Source organism: Pteropus medius, unplaced genomic scaffold (genome assembly GCF_902729225.1).
Source record: "Pteropus medius unplaced genomic scaffold, Ma_sr-lr_union100, whole genome shotgun sequence".
In the NCBI taxonomy this organism is placed as follows: Eukaryota; Metazoa; Chordata; class Mammalia; order Chiroptera; family Pteropodidae; genus Pteropus; species Pteropus medius.
Genome location: NW_024354502.1, coordinates 15,827,958 through 15,845,977, shown reverse-complemented (window position 1 = coordinate 15,845,977; position 18,020 = coordinate 15,827,958). Strand labels below are relative to the sequence as shown.

The 18,020-nt window shown below is 36.4% G+C and overlaps 1 protein-coding gene and 1 pseudogene across 4 annotated transcripts in view; one reads left to right on the top strand and one right to left on the bottom strand.

Annotated features, from left to right (window-relative positions):
• The window catches only part of ANGPT1 (angiopoietin 1), a 228,567-nt gene that overhangs the window by 114,858 nt on the left and 95,689 nt on the right, over positions 1–18,020 (bottom strand). The window lies entirely within an intron of this gene.
• On the top strand, positions 1,712–1,830 carry LOC120595843 (uncharacterized; annotated as a pseudogene).

Genomic DNA, 18,020 nt, shown 5'->3' with positions numbered 1-18,020 from the left:
CCTGTCAGCCCAGTTGTAAGGATCTCTTATATCAAAAGTTAAGATTTCTTATGGTCTACTTGATTTCTTCCAAAGTGGGAGAAAGGTCTTGGTGAACTTGCACAGGCAAGTGGAATCCTGAGGCATCGTGGGCTATCTTTAGTGACCTGTTGTGGAGAGCTCCCAGAATGTGTCATCAGGGGACCTGAGTGATTTGTTTTTTCACTTATCAGCCATGTGGACTTCACAGTCTTTTACTTCTCTGAGATAAATATTTCTCATCAGTAAAATTATCCTGCTAATTGTACCCATTATAGGTATTTCATAAGTTTTTTGTAATGATCAAATGAAACGTGTGTGAAAACACTTGCTCAGGTATAAGACACTATGCAAATGACAGATACCCATACTTTGGTCTGAAACCAAGTTTAGAGAAACAGTTTGAAAATCTATTAGGAATAATGTAAATTATCTGCTGTAAATATATATACACACACACATATACACACATACACACACACACATATATATGCATATATACATACATACATATATACACAAATATATATATAATGAGAAGTCAATTAACAGATAAAATTAGCCATCCTATTATTTCTTTTACCAAATTCAAATTTATAGCCACGTGCAAAGTAGCATATGAAAAGAAGCAGTGTATGAGGCAGAAGTAGCAGCTTTAGATGCTGACAGCTTTAGATTGGCAACTAATTAGCTGCGTGAGTTTGAGAAAGCTGCTTTCCTTCTCTGTGTTCAAGCTTCTACAACTAGAAAATGGGAATAATAATGTACCTACATCATAGTATTGTTTGAGGATTAAAAAAGAAAAAAATCACAAGATACCTACACTGAAAAATAAAATAGCAAGCTTCTAATGGAAAGGAACGGGTTTGAACTTCCTCATCAGTTGTGGACATAAGATATGGTGTGGGAGAGTAAAAAATACATTAATAAGGGATTTGTTCTTAGAAGCCTAGCTTCCTAACACTTATTAGCATTGCAACTGTGAAGAAGTCACTTAACTATTTTGTGCCTCAGTTTCCTCATCTGTAAAGGAAATGTAATACTATTTACGTCAAAGCAGTTTTGTAAAATTAACATGAAAATATTTTGTAAACCATAGCTATAAAAAGATAAGGGATTTATTACAGCATGTCCATCCCTGGTACTACTGTCTGCCTAATGCCAAAGAGTTCTGTGGATATTCATTCTTAAAGAATTTTAAGAATCTTTCCTGTTGACGTTAACTCAGACACCTATGTACTATAGGGTGGTCAAAATGTCTGGGAACAGATAATATTTTATTGTATTTTAATGTAATGCCAGAAGCCATTTATTCTATTTATTCACTAATTCTTCTAGACTTTATGGCCACAGGGTATAGAAAAACCTCTTGTACAATGCACGCTAGTTTCAAACTTTTAGAGGGAACTTTCTCCTTGACCAATTTTAACACAGAAATACCTCTAATTATGATTTTGATGATGATTAAACTCTGAATTGAATAAAGTGAGAGACTGCAGTGAATAAAGTTCCCAGATGTCTTTCATAAAAATACTGTGTGGCGGAGGAGGGGACTGCAAGATTGGGTAAAGATATAACAGCGGAAAAAAAGTCTTTTTTTAAAAAATATTTTAAATATTATAGTTAATAGAACTAGCTGAATATTTCACTTAAAAATGATAAAGTATAAAATTACATTATACAAATATTTATCATCTACGGCCATGGCACCCTGAACATGCCCGATCCTGTCTGATTTTGGAAGCTAAGCAAGGTTGGGCCTGGTTAGTACTTGGATGGGAGTTCACCTAGGAATATCAGGTGCTGTAGGCATTAAAAAAATAAATAACTAAATAAATAATAAAAATAAATACAAATATTTATCATTTTACTTAAGATAACAGGAACCTGAAAATTAGCGATATTGCAAGTGTTTAAGTTTTGTTTTGTTTTCTGATAAAATGACTGATAAATTGAAGATGTCAAACTATTGACAATAATTATCAATAAAAATGTAAGACAGTCTACGGCCGTGCCACTCTGAACAAGACGGATCCCACCTAATCTCGGAAGCTAAGCAGGGTTGGGCCTGGTTAGTACTTGGATGAGAGACCACCTAGGAAGACCAAGTGATGTAGGCATAAAAAATAAGGGATTGTAAGCTGACAATGTCCTTGCGATCTGTGAGGTCAACCAAGGGTTGCCTTGCCTAAAAAAAAAAAAAAAAAAAAAGTAAGACAAAGCAAATACAACATTAAAACCATAAAAACAAGCATTTACTTATATCGTTAACTATTGGGTGTTAGGCAAACTTGGCAATGAAAGGCCTCAAATGGTCCTTTGTTCCACGACAAGCAGTGCCTCTTTTAAGATAGATTGATGCTTGGCATTTCATAAAGCTCAGGGGCTTAGCACTTCTCTACTTAACCACACAACTAAACAAGTCCTTGTGGATGCTTGCTCCGTAACAGATTCCAAACGAGTAAGTCCATTGAGATTTCTGAGCTTCCTATGATGCTTACCGTTAATGCATTTGCAACCTCCTAACTATTGGGCAGGAAGCAATGAGCCTCATCCTTGTCTGGTGCGTGTCTAATGGTGTAACACGGGAAGGTCATGGCACTATGTGTATTGGGATTTCATCTTGAAATGGGATTCTAAACAAGAAGGAGCTCTCCAACAAAGGCCTTAAAATACTCCAACTTCCAAAACATTTAGAGAGACACAATCACTAAGGTTTGTTTCGTCTCAGGAAAAAACATATATAACAAAGTTAGGGTAGAGTGGTGGCTTTCTCATTTTTTTTGACTGTGACCCATAGTAAGAAGAATAGTTTTAATCAGGGCAAGGAACAAATGTCACATCCACACACATACACACTCACGCACACCAGCTTGCATGTGCACACAAATATGAAACAAAAGTTTTATGAAATGATATTAACTTCAATGACATGGTAAATAAAGCCCAGGTTTCTGCTGCTCTGAGATGATAACATTTTATTTCATTTGTAGAAGAATATTTGACTCAACCAAATTTTTAGTTATATAACCTACTAATCATCGTTATGTTCAGTTTAAGAACACTGGATTGGAAACTAAATTGGGTTCCCAGACCCAACTCCACTGTGGAGGGTGGAGAGTTCCCCTCCGCCAACAAACAATTCTCAGACACCAACAGGGTGTCCAGGAATTCAGCTCACTCTGACACTATCTACCTGGAGATAGATCAGATTCTACAGGTTAAGGGTTCAGTCCTATGAGACTGCTCGCCCTAAACACACATACTTCATATGCCAACCACAAGCTCAGACTTTGGACTTCTGACCAGCTGGCTACAGATTGGAGATTCCAATGATGTCCCCCAACTCAGAATACCAATTGCAAGTCCAGGTTGTTACCTGCACTTCTGACCAACTAGCTATAAATCACAGTGTCAATGTAAGAAATATCCAGACCTGCAAAGAATTCGTATGAGTTTATTTGAGCCAAACCGATGACAATTGCCAAGAAGCAAAAGCTCGATGGACTGAAAAATGCTCCAGAGAATGGCAGTTTTGCAGCTTATTTTACACATTAGAATGAAAGAAGATGTAAAGAGGATTACATGAAATTCATTGGTGGTAGATTAAAGGAGCAGGAGAAAGCAAAGCAGGGAAGTCGCTGAGATTGGATAAAAAGTTAGAGAGACACATACTTTTTTCACGTTGGTGGTTACAGGATAGTTACTAATTAACATTTATAGCATATGAAGGTGGTATGCGGGCAACAAGATAACAAGGAGAGGTTCACGCTCAGGCGCTGGTGGTTATGCCAGAGGAGTATGTTAAAGAATACTATGACATTTCAAAGGTATGTTATCTTAGATGCAAAAAGATAATAGATAGGCTCACCTAAGGTAAAGATTGACCTTTGACAAGGAAGCTACAGGCCTAGACAGGACTACTCTCCGTTTCCACTTTTAAGTTAGAAATTTTTATGTTCAGATCATCCTCTGTGATTTCTTTCGGTTTGAGTTTGTAAAGCCTGCCACGCTGTCTTCCCCTGAGCTTGTCAGGTTTAGTATGTGGTCCCTTTTTTGTCCACCAGGATCCCACAGCCCCCTTCTTGGGTTCAATTAATTAGCTAGAAGTGTTCAAAGAACTCAGAGAAACATATTACTAACTAGTCACTGGTTTATCGTAAATGAATATAACTCAGAAACAGCCAGATGGAAGAGATGCATAGGGCAAAGTATGTGGCACAGGGTGTATAGCTCCCACGCCCTCTCAGAGTGCACCTCTCTCCCCAGATCTCGATGTTCACCCACCTGGAAGTTCTCTGAACCCCATCCTCTTGGGTTTTTATGCAGGTTTCATTACATAGTCATGATTAAGTCATTGGCCATTGGAGATGGATCCACTCTCCAGGCCCTCCCCTGGAGGGGAAGGTGGTGGCACAAAATGTTCTGACAACCAGCCTCCAACCCAGGTGCTTCTAAGTCACCTCATCCGGATAATAAAAGACATCTTTATCACTCTTAATGCTTGGGAAATTCCAAGAGTTCAAGGCACTATGAGCCAGGAATTGTGGATGAAGACCAAATACACCTGAGAAATATATTTTGGCCATCTGAATGACCAAATATATATTTCCTACAGGTCACAATATCACAGAAGCTGATATTCAAAACTACCATTTATTATGTTCTCACTGTGTATGAGGCAATGTGCTGAATAATTTGCTCACATCATAGCATTTTGTGTTCAAAACAACCATTAGAGATGAATGTTTTTATATCTATTTCATAGAAGAGGCACCTGAGATTAGAACTTGGCTCTGGAGAAGGAAGAACAAGGACTGGAAGTCAATCTTTTCCCTTATTCAGAAATGTCCTCATCATACCACCAAAAAGCCAAAAGGTGATATTTCTGGGCAGACTAGACAAAATTTTGACTAGATTAGGACAAAAAGTATTTCTGTACAATAAAAAAAAAAACAAACTGGCAGAACCTATTATATGTTTATTTTTAAGATCATCGTGTGTACATACTATAAACTCAATATAGTTCTTAAAACGTGGATTCACTTTTTTTCAACAAAGCTTTTGTCATTATTTTAGGTGACCAGTTGCAGAGCTTATCTGTGTGTTGTTTTATAGAGACACTTCAATAAGATGGATTCTAGCTGGTTATTGATTTTAAAGACAACTTTAGTATGGTAACCAGCCTCTAAGATGGTTCAACAAATCTCCTCCTTCTGGTATTCACACTCTCATGTAGTCCCCTCCTGCATACTACTAGAGTTGTCTGTGTGACCAATAGAATATGGCAGAACAGATGATATGTCACTTTAGATAAAAGACATCCATCTTGGTCTCTATCACTCACTCTGGGGGAAGCCATCTTATAAGCAGCCCCAGGAAGAAATCAGTGTGATGGGGAATTGAAGCCTCTGGCCATCACCAGGTGAAAGAGCTTCGGATAGTTGTTCAGCCCCAGTCAGGTCTACAGACACTACAGCCCCAGACAACAGCTTGACTTCATCCTCCGAGGAAAGGATCTGGAACCAGAACCATCCAGCCGAGCTGTCCCTTGATCCCCGATTCTCAGAAACTATGTGAAGTGATAAATGTTTGCTATTTGAAGCTAATAAATTTTGGCAGAGTTTGTTAGGCAACAATAGATAATTAGTACAAATGATTACAGCTTGTACTTTGCAGGACGCTATCTCAACAGAGTTTAGGCTGCATGTGTTATATAGCACCTTTAATAGCAGTTCAATGATAACAGAATATTTAGGTTGGAGAAACTGAGAAAAAAAACTAAATCATGAATGGTGTAAGGAATCTGATAGTTAATTATTAGGCTTTCAAGTGAAACTACACAGTTTAAACTAAAGGCTAGTGATCCAATTTACGTATCATGGAGACTCCTAATCCCAAACTGTTATTGTAACAATTTGTCAGCTAATCTGTTAATTAATTGGCATCTCCTTTACTCTTATTCTCCCCAACCTTTTGCTGTTTCAAAAAGTCACTGGCATATCCCACTTGAAGTTGAAATAGAAAAGAGAAGAGAATTGAAACTCACTTATGTGAGTTCTGTTATTCTTTGTAGCTTAATGTAGAGCTAGGCTTTGACATTTAAAAAGTAGATAAAACTAGGCACCATCATCCTTCTTGAATCCCCGCCTCCTGGTGCTGAGGATTCTCATGCTACCTTCTGGTTCCCTAACCCTACCTACTGTGGCATTCAGCCAGATCTGCCTTTCCCCACAATGACTTCTCATTGCATTAATTCACTTAAAGGCATGAATAAGTAATTTCCAACTTATTGCTCTTCTGGCTATTTTACTTTTCTAAAAGACACTTGTTTATTCAATTAAATTCTGACTTTTTAGATCTCAGTGAGAACTATAAACTGAAATAAAATATTGCATAATAGAAAATAAATGTATCATACCTGTGTCATATGGATCAAAGCTGAAATTCCTAGAAAAAATTTTTAACTTCTCTTACAATGTTAGAATAGTCATTCAATTATTTATAAATTTAAACAGGGTTTCTCATTGACATTTAGGGCAGGGTAATGTTTTGCTTCGTGAGTGTGCAGGAGGGCATCCTCTGGATTGTAGGGTGCTCAGCTGCATCCCTGGCCTCCACTCACTAGGTGTCAGTGGCACCCCCAGCTGTAACAACCAAAAATGTCCCCAACATTGCCAAATGTCCATTGGAACTCAAGATCGTGTCCAACTGATAACCACTAATATAAGTAATTGCTACATTTTCAAGCAAGTATGTGTGTATATTAAGTGAATATAAAAAAATAATTTCAAGAAATGTGGGACTATTTAGGAGGTAACGACTCTCTTGGTACTCCTAAAATTACAATCGTATCATAGAACTAATGTATTTGTCTAATTCTCATCCTGAATTCTGATAAAAGACAGAGGTTGAAACTACTAATTTTATTTTAACTATATTATTTAACTTATTAGGTAACTGAACTTTGGCCACACTTATAAAATAAACAAATATTCACATCATTCGAGGGCTGAAAAGAATCATGGCAGATGCCTCCTGAAATTCCTTCTCCTTAAACGCTATGGCCCAGAGAAAAGAAAGTCCCACAGAGTTTCGATCATGCAGTAAGGACTAGAATCCAAGTCTCTGACCCTCATATGCTCTCAAGTGAAGTGGAAACAACAAAAGGTACTTTCTTCTTGGTTAGTAGCTCACCAACACTACACGTATTTTTCCCTGGGTTTGTGTGTTATACATGTTATATACTTACTTGGGAGTACCAACCAGAAGACATGAACTTGACTGTGGATTCTGCCAGGTACTTGCATGACTTAGGGGTAAAGTTCAATTTCTCATCTTCATTTTCCTCATCATATAATGTCAACATATAACTTATGTTGTTATAATGTCATCATATAACTTCAACATATAATGTCAAGTTATTACGAAGGCTTTGTAAACTATCACGCATGATTAAAATGTGAGTTAGCTTATTGTCATGGTAAAATGTTTGAGATATTTATACAAAGGATAAATACATACCAAAGTTTGCCTCAGAAAAAGTGATAATCCCAATGCTGTCAAAACTCAATTTACAAAGAGCATTGTTGTTGCTGTGATAAGGTGCTAAAAATGGCCTCTTTGACAAAGTGTAAATCTTTTTCCATTTCCTAACTGTTCTTTTCAATATCTCAATTCCCTACTCTCTTAAGTGGGAATTAACTTCAACACTATTTTTAGTCAAGCAGAAAAGAGATTTTCTTCACGAACACCAGAATGCGTTTGGAAAGATCTGAAGAAAATATACAAGTTTTAAAAGAGCATATCTTTCTGCTATTGTGTTTCTAAGTCACAGCATCATATTTAAAATTCAGAGGTCGAATTCCGAAATATGCTGGAACATGAAAAATAGACAAGTGACCACTCTGGAAACTGGACAGCAGATGCAGTGGTGGTGTGTCTGAGTGTGAATATGTCTGCCATGTTGGAAAATGAAATGAGATGTAGATTTAAGAGGGGGAGTGATGTCATCCATGAGACATCATTCATAGAAGCATTTATCACTTGAGCCTGAAAAAATGTTTGATATGTTTTACCCTGAAATAACTTCTTCTTTTCAGAGGCTTTCTCAAAAACCTTCTTTGGCTCATCATTAATTTCTGGTGGGCTTAAAGATTTGCTAGATTTTTCTAAAAGCTTCACTTTCCCCTAGGGAACAACTTAGGCTTTCAGGAAAAATGTGATTTACTCTATCTTATAATGGAGTAAAAAGACTTAATTAAGAATAAATAACTAAATAGATAAATACAGTGATTTCTTTTGTATGGTCTCTCACTATTCTCTTAAAAAAATGACCTAATAGTTTAAAAAAATGACTTGGAAAGACATCACCAGTGCTTTGCACCTAGCTCTTGAAATGCCTTTTCTCCAGTGAAAGTCAGCTGTGTGGTTCCCTTCCAAAGAATTTCTGAACCTAGCGCCACTTCAGCTGGCTGCTTAAAAAATGCTGACCTTATCTCCCATTTAAGAGAGGGAAGGGTTAGAAGTAATGTTTCTTTTTTATATAGGCTGCCTTGCAAAACCCTTTCCATTTACTCATAAAAGAAGTTTATCAACCTTTTAAAAAAAAACAAAAAAAACAAAAAAAACCTTTTTTTTTTATTGAAAGAATTAAGACCAGGTTATTTCCATCCTGTAAATGTGATCAAAGATACCTGTGGTAAGCAAACAGGCAACCAGGAGAGCCAACTGCAATACATGGTAATATAATGCTACAGGCTAGTTTATCAGATATATTTATCAGGAAATTATCATACGATTATAATGTATAATATTTACATTTCATTATAGTTTTCACAATGTCCGTTCTCATGAGACAATATACTTTAAAAAAAAGACAAATTAAACCAACATGCTCACAGGCACTGTATATTCTGGCGCGAGGTCACCGCAGTAGTCATGCAGGTTCTGTCCTGCCCAAGGGCACGCAGCTATGGGCGTGAGTAGGGGCCAAAACCTGTCTACTTTTGGCTCTCTAAGCCCTGGTTTTTGGTGCAGGACTGGGGTGTTTTCTACTTCTCTCAAAGTGTCATGTGCATTCGTGGTGGTCACTTCTGGACTATTTGAGGTCCCAGAGTGCCTTTCATCTAATGGTCCAGATGCATCTTTCTCTTTTAACAACAGTCTATCAGAAAAGGGGGAACACATGGCTGCAGGCCACAACTTGCATTTCCCAACCTGACATGATCCCACGCTCAGTCCTCAAAAGGGACTAGGGAAATCTCGTTCTCACTGTCAGAAATTCTGGTGGAAATTGGGGTGGTATCAGATTGTAACAAGGGAAATAAAAAATGCTTAAATCCTTCTTTTGTCCAGTCAAAACCCTGTCCCCTGGAGGAGCCCCAGGAAAATACAACCCAAGGGATGGTGGCAAAAAGAAAGCTGAGTTCCACATTATTATTAGTTGGGTTTTGTGCCAAATTCCAACACAGAGCTCTGAGATAAACTGTGCTGGAGCATAAAGCCTCTCAACGAAGCCCAGGAAGGCAAGCTCATCCTCCACTGAAACTAAAACACAAATATTATATGCCATGTAACCTGAAGAGGTGGAGCACAGCATCATTACACTCCTTCCTCCCATGCCTAACATCCTGTGCCCATGCTTCCCGTCCCATGTTGTACTCCATGTGATTCCATGACACGATCTATGTCCATTGTAAAGATTAGCAAATTTTAAGAAATAATTTCAATACACATCATGTAAATCCTATGAGTTTATTACAAGATAGAATGCTGTAATTTAGAGGAGAGAGGAATATTTTCATGGGAAAGGTAGAAGTTAAACTCAAACGTGATGAATGTCTAGAGAGAAATAGAGAGGAAATTTTAGTAGAAAGAACAGCTCGCATAAAGGCACAGACACCATATGACTGCATAGACTTCACTTTGGTGCAAGTGGGAGGAAACGATGCACGTTCTATTCCAGCCATAGTGGAGGCTTTACAAGAAAAAATAGTTAGAAACAAGGGAGGCCCAGACTAATTGTGGTGGGTATTTAGTGTTAGGCTAAAGGGAATTGGAAACTTATCCCATTGAAAAAGGAGAAAATTTGAGGATTATAGGCCATTAAGTCTGACTTTGAGTTATCACTAAATTCTAAAAGTTTTAAAAATCTGTTCTAACAACTGGAAACTTTATTGCCAAGCTATCAATGTACAATTTGTGGGTCAGTGCATCAAAGAAATATACTATTTCTAAGATTTTTGAACTTGAAGTTTAGGAAATTTCCAATTTTGAAGCAAAATCCTCTATTATTCCAAAAGATCAAGTACAATTTTCGTTTCTTTCCTTCTAATGCTTAATCTGCAACACTCCATTTCAAAGCACAGCTCATCACTGATTATGCAAATACTTAGAAACAGGCTCAATTTTAGTAGGTAATGAAGTGTAAGGATGAAGCTTAAATGATGCAACATACCCAATGACTAGCCTTACATAAATAAATAAAGGACCATTTGTTTCATTTCACTTCAATACACACTTTTGCAAGGAAATGTTCTATTTCTTTTGGCACACACAGACAATTCTAAGTATACATCAACATCTTTTTAATGTTGAAATATAGCTTTTGTTTGTCCTTTATTCAAAAATAACTATATAATAAACATACTGGAAATTTTGGTGCCTTGTTCAAAAATGAAGAGGCTGAATTTCCTCACCAGATGCCTCCTGACATTGGCATAGCATAGCAAGAAATTTACAGACTCCCAGTCATAATCCCATTTGAATGAATCTGCTATGCGTGCTAGCCAGGCCAGACTTCACCTGCAGATACTGAAATTTAATCCATCTTCAAACCTTATCTAGGGACGTCCTACAGATAGCAACCCATCGGAGGAGAAGTTTAAAGGCTGCTAACTCCACAGGACTATTTTAAGATACTACAGTTAACCCTATATATCTGCAGGTTTCCATCTCCGTGGAGTCAATAACTGCAGATTGAAAACAGTATTTTTGACCCACGGTTGGAAATCCAAAGGTGTGTGTGGGGCAACAATATGCATTGCTCTGTGCCATTTTATATAAGGGAGTGAGCATCTGTGGACTTTGGTATCTGCAAGTGGCGGGTGGTGGTCCTGGAACAAATCCCCTCAAGGACACTGAGAGATAACTGTATTTTGGTCTTTGGAGAAGTGGAGGAACTTGAAACATGCCAGGGAAGAAGTTAACAGTTGTGGGCACTGGTCATATAAGCAGAGACAAAGCTGGGCTTCATTGATTTCATCCATTTACTCTTCAGGGCACACCTTGTGATGCAAGTGTTGTTCCTCTTGTTTCCACAGGACACTGAAGTTCACATGAGTGAAAGCCAGTGTTACATACCATGTGGAGGTGACACTTGAACCTGAAAAATCCTGACCCAAAGTCCAAAGATTTGAATTACACAATCTTGTCAAGAATATAAAAAGAGATAAGTGGATTTCACAGAAGAAAAAGTGACCCAAGGATTCATATTCGTAAACCCAAACTAATATTTTTGTTAAGTTGACTTAATCTTTGGAGGATATATCCATCCAAAATAAGCTTTGATATTGTCATTTTAAAAAATCACATCAGTTGCCAAAATTGTCTTTATTCTATTGGTATATACTGCTGCTTAAGATGCTCTAACTGACTGAGCAACTTGGCAAAGTGAATGATTGAAAATTATCTATTGGACCTCTGATTATAACTAGTCAATGTTGACAATTTGTACCATAAAATATAAATTCTCCATATAAAACTTGAAGATTCACTACTCAATTAAATTGACCTTTATAGGGTTTAACCACCCTTGAATTTTTCATTTTTAAAAATGACGGAAAAAAATGCTCCTTAATTTTTTTTGTTATTATCATTATTCTTATTTTAGAAACTATATGTTTTAACCTGCAACCTCCTCTGAAAATGTCTATTTCATGTTTGGAAAGGAAGTATTCAGTGAGGAAAGCGCACTTGATAATTTTACTAAACTCTAATCTCCAGTGAACATCATGTGTATAGTATAAAGGCAAATTGCAGGCGCCACTGGTATGTTAATTATCCTAAAACTATGTGTAATCCCATAATCTATTGATATTTTTATAAATTATCAAAGTTTTATAACTCCTGTAACTTTATTTTTCTTATTTTTAATTATAAAAGCAATGTTAAAACATTGAAGGTAATGGGTATTTAGGGATGAAGGATGGAAGTGATCTGTCTTCAAGGGGCTAATATTTTATCACTGATGTTGTTTAGAACTGCCTGCTGATTATAAAATACTGACCAACTTTTAATTGATTCATTACTAATTTTAAATTAACTACTAAAAGACACCTGGACTGAACCACCTCCATTGACCTTGCCTTTGTATGCCATTGACTGAGGTGCCTTCTTGATGAAAATCACCATGTTTAAACATCTTGTTTCCTTATTTTTAAAGCAGAACTAGAAGTCTTTACTCCACAAGGCTGCCATAAAAATTCAATAAATTACTATTTGGAAAGTGCTTAGTAGAGTGCCTGGCATAGAGTTAATATTACAGCACTGTTCATTTAAATTAAAAAATAAATAATATTTATGAAAAGGCTGAGGTATGAGCCAGCCAATTTTACAGATTAGGAAACTGGGAGTCAGAGGGGATTAAAAAAAATTCTCATTTGCGAAAACATGGATGGACCTCGAGATAATCATGCTAAGCAAAATAAGCCAGACAGAAAAAGATGAAAATCATATGATATCACTTATATGTGGGATATAAACCTAAAAGCAACAAATGAACAGGACAAACAAAGAGAGACTCATGGACATGGACTATAGACTAGTGGTTACCAGAGGGTAAGAGATGGGGTAGGAGGGGGTAGGTAGATGATTAAAGGGGGTCAAATATATGGGGAAGGGAGTGGGTGAAGTGGGTAAAGGGGATCAAATATATGGTATCTGAGGAAACTGGACTTTGGGTGGTAAATACGCAATAGAAAATACAGATGTCATATTATAATGTACAGCTGAAAGTTATATAATTGTATTAACCAATGTTATTCCAATAAACTTAATTAAAAACAAAAACAAAAACATTTTTTTCAGATGTCAAAATGATGAAATCAAGGTTTGAATTCAAGTTTATCCACACTAAACCCGTACCTACTCTACCTCTTCCATACGCAACAGTGTATTATGTTACCCATGTTCCTACCACCAGATCATTTCCTTAGCTTTTATTTATTCTGAATATTTCTATATTTTGCATATTAATTTCTCAAATTACTTATCTACATACATATTTTTAACCTAAAGATTCATGTTCTTTCAAAACAAGTGCATTGAAATATGATAAGGTAAAAGCTGATATGTTAAGGAAATTTAATTTTATTTAACATTTTAAGCTACTAAAAGCATGCAAATTAGGTTGTTATTGTTATTTTAAGAAAAAGAACATTTCTTATTGAAAAAGTGTGCCTTTCCAAGAAACCGCTAACAGATGTTGGGGTCTTGAGATATCCCAAAGGGATACTGGTCAAAGAAAAATGATGAGAGAACTTCTTCCACACAAAATCCAAGGAAGTACACAGACATTTCATAACTATGAATATTGTTTGCAAAAAAAATTAGCAAATGTGCTTTATCATCAGATACCAGAGCCCTGGAATATCCTAGTTTTGAAAATGTGGTTTAAGAGAGAAAGAAAGCACAAATAGCTAAGAAAAATTACTAGGAAGATGTTAATGCAATAATTAAGTGGAATATAGAGTGGAAATGCCAAATATTTAAAATTTACTACACGCGTGTATTGGGACATAAAATCTGCGTGTGGTAATGAACTGTTCGGTTTTTTATTTTATTTACAAAAGCAGCATTTAAAGGCTACGTGGTGTATTTATAAGCAAGGTATTTGTCATCAAATGTTTATTGAGTGTTTATTATGTGTGGAACATCTTACTATATGCATACATATATACCTGTGTATATAAAGAGAGAGACACATGAAGCGAGATGCTATTTTGATTGTTTTGATTATGTTTTCGTTCAACTACTTTTTGTTCTTTATTTCATTTCCTAAGGTGATTTTTTAAATTTTTTTGTTTGTTTTAGTTTGTTTGCAGTACATTATTAGATCTCCAGAACTTATTTGGTGATTGGGTATTTTTTTTTTTAATAAGTGATACAGATAGTATGAGTTCACCCTCTGAACAGTATCTCCCTTTATTCAGATTATATTTTTAACTAACTCATTTGGTGACATGCCAATCATTTCTCAGTTTATCAAAAAGGAAATATATTTCAAAAATGGACATATTCTGAAAGAAAAATATGTCCCACCCCATATTACAACCATCTTATCTATGTAACTCCCCCACTAATGTGGGACACAGCCACAGTGCAAAAAACTGAGTTTTACTCAATGTGGAGATCACTGTGTGGGGCGGAGTGCCTAAAGGATCCCAACATTCACTCATTTGTGCTTGTTTGTGGGGGTTGTGTGTGTGTGTGTCTGTGTGTGTGTGTTTAATACTTTATCATTGGCAAAATTAAAGCAAGTTTCTTCTGTTAGGAAATGCATTGAATAGTCTTCCAGATGGATTTCACTAATTCTTGAGAAGGCCTAAAGTTTAGATAAGTGGAGACTGTAGAAAAGTTGGATTCTTCCTGTTCCTGGTGTCCTTAGTGTTTTAATTTCATCTCCTCCTAGCGGGCAGCTTTTTGTTTTATGTCACTGGGCAGATGGCCATTGGCTCTCTTTCTGGTTTTATTGGAAGTTTCTTCAAATGGCTGTGGTAAATTTCAATGAAGTTTTTTTTATCATGCTCATTTCATTTAATTTGGCAGTTGGGGGGTTCCAAGTCAAACAGAAATTTCAGAAAAAAATGCTAAAAGGGAAAAACTTGAATCCAAATCAGCAGGACTTAAAAGCAACACTGTGTGTGCCGGGAACTTGCCCAGAGATCAGCACTGTTGGAAAATGATAGGCAGCTGTGACATTACCTGTCAATGTTTGCTTCTCCAGAGGTTCCCAAGAACCACTTCATGCTTACTGGAGCCCTACTTCATAGCTTGGAGCCTGAGTAATTGGATATCTTTGAAAGAAAAGACTAGGTGCCCTCATGAAGGCACCTTGCTGGGTCTTGGCAGACGTGTGAGGGCAGCCTTGAAGGGAAATTACACTCACGAAATCCCCTGAATTCTCTCTTTGTGAAATCTCATCCTCTTTGTTGCTTGCTTCTGGCAAACTGAGAGCATCCTGAGAATGGGTCAAGGATCTTTCAAAGGAATCCCTGCCAACAAGATTGAATCACATTCCAAAAGCAAACTGGAACATTTTTTCATGTCAAACGGAGACGTTATGACAACTGGGTACCGAGACTGTGGGTAGGACAGGAATGGGAAATGGAAAGGTATTTTTCCAAAAAACAAAGTACATCCTACTTTATTAATTTTTAAATTAATGGGTATTAATTTTTAAAGCCAAATGAAGTTTCTTGATTGATAAGAATAATGCTTCCCTTCTGCTTGTTCCACCACTTTTTCCTGCCCTTTGCCTATTTTCCCTCTACATCTGGGTGGTCAAAAAAATTTTTTTAAGACATAAAGAACAGATATTTAGGAGTCCTGGTAAGAGAACCAGACTTGATATATGTCAGGGGTTGTTACTCTAAATTATTGACTTCGTTATTTATTGCTGCTTCTATATTCTGAATTGGCCCAAATAGTCGGTCAGTTTATTATTTCATATACACCAAAGGAACTTAATTTTTAAATTGCATAAAATGGAAGAAATATATCAATAGGCCATAAATCTGAAAAAAGAAAAAGAAAAAATAAAAACATTTGGCATATGTTTATAAAAACTTTCACTTCCCTATTGCATTATTATTCTTTTTTTTTTCCAACAAAGTAAATTACAAGAACATAGAATAGTTTTGACAAACTACATATAATAATTAGGAGAGGACATCCAAGTCAAGCTGAATCCCACACCATACAATACAGGAATGAACTGCTGCTGAGGAGAACTATACTCCAGACCCCTCTCTTTCTAACCACGGCGTACTACCAAGACTTTTTTATATGGTTTCCATCACATCAGTATAGGGCAGCTCTGTTTTAGTGACTACAGAGATATGGCCTCCTAAGACTTGGTCTAGAATAGTGGTTTCTCAAAATATGGAGTGCAGGCCCCTGGGGATTCCCTGAGTCATTTTCAGGGTGGTCTACAAGGTCAAATTATATGTTTAATAATTTTAAGGCCTTTTTCATTGTGTTGAGATTTGCCTTGGTGCAAAAACAGTGTGGATCAAACTGCTGGCGCTTTACAGCAAATCAGAGCAATGTTACCCATCGATACCAGTCATCATGGCATTCTTTGCCATCACAAACTTGCATTTTTTTAAAAAAAAAGCCAGTTTCCTTTAACTACATACTCAGTAACGGTAATTAATTTTATTAAATCTTAACTCTTTGAGTATTTATTTTTAAATATGTTGTGTGAATACATGGAAATATGCATAAAGTACTTGCTGCATACTTCAGTACAATGGTCGTCTCCAGGAAAAGCACTCATAAATTGTGTGATTTTCAAGCTGAATCTGCCTCTCTGTTCATGGAGCACCAAGTTCATTAAAGTGGATGACCTACAGACAAGCTACAGGGATTCAGACTTAGATATTTGGCAGCCATTTTCTCAAAATGAATGTAGTTTACCAGTTAAAAGAAAGCAACTGACAATATTTGCTGTGAAAAGAAAAATTCAGACATTGAAAACCTTGTGTTAAACACTGTAAGAAAGTCAGACATTTTTCTCCAACATTGAGTCTTCTGATGCAACAGGTGTTATTAATAAATGTAATATTTTAATATTGTATAATGAAATATATCATATTTGAAAGATCTGTTTAATTCAGTGAACCAATATCAAATGACCAATGCCTAATGTTACAAAATCACACATCGATGAAAGATCTATTCAAAGCGCAAGAGAGAACCATTGATTTTAATATAACAGTATAAAAATTAGTTGACATGGATTCAGGTTCCACATTTGAATGAATATTAAAGGAGCTTCCATAGTGTTGGGATAGTATTAAAGAAGAATGTTCACAATTATCTGAAGAGGTTATTAAAATAATCCTCTCTTTTTCCAAAATACCTTATAAGGCTATAGTTTCTTTATATACTTCAAGTAAAACAACATATTACAGAAGGAGATATGAGAAGCCTGCTGTCTTCAATTAAAAAGATTTACAAAAATGTAAAACGGTGCCACTCATCTCACTAAAAGGTTTTGTTTTAGAAAATAGTTATTTTCATTGTAATGTTATTTATGTTAACAAGTAGTAGGTTTACCCTTGCTATTTTAAATAAATAAATATTTTTAAAAGTCTCCATTTTAATTTCTATAATATATATCAATAGACAGGACCCATACAGAGAAAAGTATTGTTTTAAGACTCTGAAGGGGCTCTAATAACAAAAAAGTTGCAGAACTGCTAGTCTAGACCTACCATTACAAAGAAATATAATTTAGGGGTAAAGGGGGGATATGTTGAATGTGTGACATTCATTGATGGTTTCCATAATCCCTTCTCTCCTTTTAAATGCATGTTGCTCCTACCATCAAGAAGTGGAGTCTGTTCCCTTTCCCCTGTAATCTGGGATGGCCTTTTGACCTGGCTTTACTGATGCAATTGTGGCAGAAGTGACATTCTGGGATTCAAGTTTTAAGAAGGCCTTGCAGCTTCTATCTGTATATCTTGGAATGTTCATTCTTGGGACACTAGAAAACAAGCTACATGGGGAGGCCGCATGTCGTTTCTCTGGTCATCATACCTAATTGAGTCTCCAGCCAATAACCAACATCAACTGCCAGTCTTGTGAGGAGGCCCTCTTGGAAGCCTGGCCTGTTTGATGACTCTAGCCCCACGTGTCATCTGCCTGCAATAACATATGAGAAGCTCAAGCAAGAATCTCTAAGCTGAGCCTGGATAACCTCCAAGAACAATAAG